We start from the raw sequence: 6,060 nt of genomic DNA on the forward strand, positions 1-6,060 counted from the left end.
ATGCCGATGCATCGTCGTGTTCTCGCTTTCTAACAGCCGGGCTCGAAGTCGCGTCCGCGCCTCGCGGAAGAGAACACCGGGGTTCCTTCCTCCGGGTACCTCTTCCACGTTTCCCGCAGACTTTTCTTTTCCGGCTTTCCACGCGAGCGCGCGTATTTATTTCACGCGCAACCCCATCGGAGTGTTCTTTTCTTCTTTTTTTTTTGTTTTTTGCACATGGTTGCGCGCATTTTCATCGTGTATTTCGCATCAGTATATCGCCACTAATTTAATGCAGATTATTCAAATTTTTTTCCTGTTTTTGGATGTTTACGCTGATGTATATTAATGTCGATTGATCAAATGTGAATTTTAATCGCATTGTTTTTAATTCCTTTATATTTTAGGAGTGGACTATTTATCTCTTCCTGGATCTTTTTTATTTATCTCTTGTTTGATCCGATGTTCTCATCAGTTTCGTCATTGAAAGATAAATATAAATTTCTTTGAATCGGCCTATGATCGCGCCATCGAAAATAACTAGAATAATTAAAACGCAGAAATTTTATGGCATTCTCTCAGAGGGAATCGGAAAAGGCGCTAGGGAAGAGATTCCGCTTCTTATATCGCGCTTATTTTTCCCTGAAACCGTAATTCCCGCTAATACACTGTTTGCTCGCTGTCGCCTAAATTCGAGCGAGGAAATTTCTCTTATTTAGAAGCGTTACGACCGCGACCACGTTTTCGAGAGCACTTGACCTCCATTTCCCGCGAAGCGCCGCCTAACTTTGTGAACGATGCGCGTTCCTTGCATTGTACCGATAAAACAATGTGTGTCGGTCGGACAATTGACCAACCAGGACGTGCACTGAACCCCAAACTTCTTGTTAGTACACGCAGTCTTATCCGAATATTTGTGATTAGATATGATTAAACAAATATTTAATTTTAAATATACATGTGGTGCGGTTACAACACGTATTGTGCAACCTGATACACACACGCAAACTTATATCTATGTAGGAAATTGTATCTATTTAATTATATGTATTTTTTAATAGAGAAATTTAATTATATCTATTTTAATAGAGAAAATTTTATAATATGCGTTAGGGTTGTACGAGATATCAAGACTAGTTTTGATATTGTCTTGTCTTGTTTCGAAATTCGAAAAAGAAAAATCTTATCTTGATCTTGTTTCGAAATTCGAAACAAGATCAAGACAAGATTTTTAATTAGTTATCAAGACTATAAATAATAAAGACTAAGATTGCTAAGATCATTGCTTTTTTAAAAAAAAATTAAAATATGTATATTTGTATACAAATTAGATGAGAAAAAATCACTATATTATACAGATTAAAAAATTTTTGTTTAATAAATAAAAACATTTATATTAACAAATTTAGAAACAATCAACATAATAAACGAAATAAACAATATAAAATTTTACACAATTATTTATCTACATAAAACTTTGCGTATAGCACATATACGCAAAGTATGTATGTAGGATGTTTCAGGTCAGATCAATGAAACTTCAGAGTCTTAAGCTAGCGCTAGACTATGCGCGTATTTGTGATTCGTTTATAATTCGTGAATAATGTAGATGGAAGATTCATCAAATTCGACCAATCAGATTTCTTTATATCGTTCACGAATCGCGAATTACGAATCACGAATTGCAAATACGCGCATAGTCTGGTGCTATCTTTATAGGAAATTGAATTTGAAACAAAAAAAGTTCCAATAAACATAGGTCCGGAAACGCTTCGTTAAAAAGTTATAGCTAATAAACTCTCTGTAAGTAATCACTTATGATCAAAATTTAATAAGAATATTTTTTTATGTTTGCATTTGTAATGTTTGCACTATGAATGTAATATTTACACAAAGACTATTGAAAGATGATTTTTTTTCAAGTTTTTACTTTTTTCGTTATTTTGAGCTATTTTCTTTTGAACGCCTTATCAGAATTAAATGAAATTGGTATAACTTAGTTTGTTATTTAATTACCAATCAGATTTATTTCATAATTTTTTTTTCAAATAAATGAAGGATTTTGAAGTTATTTTTAAAAATCATCAAAAAAATGTGATTTTTCAAAGTTTATTAGCTATAACTTTTTAACGAAACATTTCCGGACCTACGTTTATCAGAACTTTTTTGTTTCAAATTCAATAATTTCCTATATCCTGAAGTTTTATTGATCTGACCTGGAACACCCTGTATATATACAAGTGTTAAATTTCAAACGTAACAGGCTGAATATCTTGATAACTAAATGAAATATCGAGGTCCGGTTTTTTTTAGGTTATATTATTTCGAGGCGGACAAGTTTTGATAAAAAGAATTTGACTTTGGATCGACGCTATTGAGTTGAAACTTGCAGTGAACATCAAGTAGGAATGTGTGTCTCGATTAGTCGAAGGCGTGACTATAGTGTTGTCAGTTCCCAAGCCACGTGTACAGTCTTATTATTTTTTAGGCATATACGCAGAATATTAAATTAAATGGAAATATTCCGAATTATACATTAAACAATTAATTATTTATTAAACAATTTACGTATCACGGAGCCTTCCGCTATGTTTGTTTATCACTTGATATTGCGATTCGATTGTTTTATTGCGCGTTCTCAATCCAAATTGTATTTAAATCATTGAAAAGTTGCACGATAATGATTAAGGCAAATTATTTTCCGATACTTATCGCGATTGCATTTCAAATTTAATAATGTACGGAACATCTCGTGCTATTATATTCTCGCTCGAGTCGCCCTTGAATGACAAGATGTCTCGTGCGCATATTTTAACAATAATATGCTGAGAAAAATGATAACCAAACATCGAATAATAATTAATTTGTTACCGCTTACACACACACACACACACACACACACACACACACACACACACACACACACACACACACACACACACACACACACACACACACACACACACACACACACACACACACACACACACACACACACACACACACACACACACACACACACACACACACACACACACACACACACACACACACACACACACACACACACACACACACACACACACACACACACACACACACACACACACACACACACACACACACACACACACACACACACACACACACACACACACACACACACACACACACACACACACACACACACACACACACACACACACACACACACACACACACACACACACACACACACACACACACACACACACACACACACACACACACACACACACACACACACACACACACACACACACACACACACACACACACACACACACACACACACACACACGCGCATATTTATATGCTGAGAAAAATGATAACCAAACATCGAATAATAATTAATTTGTTACCGCTTACACACACACACACACACACACACACACACACACACACACACACACACACACACACACGCACGCACGCACGCACGCACGCACGCACGCACGCACGCACGCAAGCCCGTGGCGGATTTCGATACATCTCGCGTTGGGAATAATCTTGTGGCGTTTTGCGAATTGATACGTGAGAGACCGTATCTTGCGCCCAACTTTAGTTTTTTGTTTTATATTCTGTCTTCCGTCACGGCACGCTCGGAACTCTCAACACCCCGTTCCTACCCGGCACGTTATTCTTTTTCGAATCCTCTTTTTTTTTTGACAACAACGTTCCCGCATCCTCCACTCGGCGAACTAGCTCCTGTTTGTGGGCGCAACGTCCATCCGCGCGACGGAAAGATCGAAACGGCGAACGGGCTTATCATTCGGCCGCGAAAAAGGGAAAAGTCGTCGCAAAAATTTGGCGTCGCGCATATATACATAAATATTTATATACATAATATATTTTATCTTAATTTGATCAAGAAATTATTTGTATAAATTAATTTAATATTATTATTTTAGTCAAATTTTTAATTGTAGTTTATTAAATAATATATGACATATGAAAATAAATGGCATGTAAATTAAATTGATATGCTGTAAAATCTATCAGTATCACATTCGTGCTTGACGAATAAAATTACTTGCATAGTTATCGATTTCCATAATAGTAACTACTTACCATGAAGTAACACAAACATGCATTAGCACAAACTCGAATGTACCACGATTTTCTCTATTCCTCGAAGGCAAATCGATATCATATACTTTCTTTACATAAAACGAATAAAATTATTTGCTACTAGTAATACTTTTAACAATCAAACATACAAAATATGCGATGCAGTTGCTTACAATATATACAATACAGTGTACAATAAGAGAATCAATGAAAATCGCAAAAAAGACAATAATTTAAGTCTATTTTACTTCTTCTTTATGGATTATTATCACATCATTCCACTAATGGCAAGATTTTGATTTTTTATGGAGAACTGCGAAAAAACTATGGTCTTCTCATTTATCAGCTGCAAATGTAATTATAAATAACATAAATAACGAAAGAATTCGTTTTTTACTTGATCAAATAATCTCACTTTTTTTAACACTTTCAACGCTACTGTGAAGAAAAAGGAGAGAAAATTATAAAGCATTGCGAGAGAGAAAACAATAATTCAAAATAATGAAAAGAGGGTTGTCTCGAATTCCGTTCTGTATTTTATGTCACTTACATTAGCTAAAAAAGAGAGGAGTAAGTTTTCGATATTTTATTACTATTATCGCTATATTATACGAAAAAATAAGAAAATATAAAATGCATCTAGTACACAAAAATTATATAATTATATATTTAAGGCATATAAAATACGTCTCATCAATCGAAAAAATCAATATTTTACGTCGAAATAACTGAAATCGCTATTCAAATGATGTAATTTTTCTAATTTAATTTTGTTTCAATTCAGAGAAAATATCTATATCTCAACTATAAAGCTCGTTAAGTCTTCTTTATGTCGTTGCTCGTTTTGATTAATCTTAAGTCAGTTGCACACGAGCAAAAAATTGCATGTACATTGATTAATCTAATGCGCGTTTAAGAAGCGTCTAGCATCTATTGTAATGAAGTAATGTACATGTACGTGCAATTTTCGAACTCAGTGTTATTGCACTTCGTTATTATCTACATATTGCTTAACCACGCGGTAAATCAAACGTAGTATTTTTTCACATCGCTCGTATGCAGCCGGTCTTATAACCAATTAATTTTAATGACGATTTTATTAATTGAAAACCATGTACCTATTTTCCCCCAAGATTCGAAAGTCTCTATTGCGTTTATTTGGAAGCAAATTGAAAGGGAAATTATTATACATTTTAATGTCATCCATTGGAGGTATCCGCTTCAAAATATTTTGATACGGTTTTTCAATTTTTGCAATAAATTGTAAATCTAAAGAGAATCAGACTGTACAAAATATCAAAGCTTATTAGTTTTTAATTTTTGTAGTTATTATAATGTTTATCATACCCTTATAAGTAATAATGCATAAAAAGTATAATAAAATTTCCAAATATTGGCACCTTTCTTCATTGACAAAATATTATAAAATGGCATTGTCTCTCACGTAATACAGCGCAAGATAAGATTGAACGTAGTTATGCAGAAAGAAGCCAACTCCAAAAGTGATATTCTTGTAGCCAAGTTATAATAAAAGGAGACCAAAAATAAAATGTTACAATAGATCGAGAATTGAAAATAAAATATTTCCTCTCTACATGACATATAACAGTTTTCATTCTATTACATATAACATATGACATTCTACATCTATTCGGCGAAAATAAATCCAAAAATTATCGTTTGATTTTTTTCCATATAACTACGTTACAATCGTTTACAATTGTGGTTTAAGTATAAGTGCATACATCCTAAAATATAACAAAATATAAAATATACAGGGTGGTCCATTTTAAAAGAGCCAGTCAAATATCTCGAAAAATATGGAAGATAACCTTCGAACCAAACAACTTTGGTCTGAAACGTTTTTCCGTATCTTCCATATTTTTCGAGATATTTGACTGGCTCTTTTAAAATAGACCACCCTGTATATACAGAATCGTTTTATGACTTTTAAGTTTCACAGAAGCGTAT

This window comes from Formica exsecta, unplaced genomic scaffold, assembly GCF_003651465.1.
Source record: "Formica exsecta isolate Colony F162 unplaced genomic scaffold, ASM365146v1 scaffold446, whole genome shotgun sequence".
NCBI classification, from domain to species: Eukaryota; Metazoa; Arthropoda; class Insecta; order Hymenoptera; family Formicidae; genus Formica; species Formica exsecta.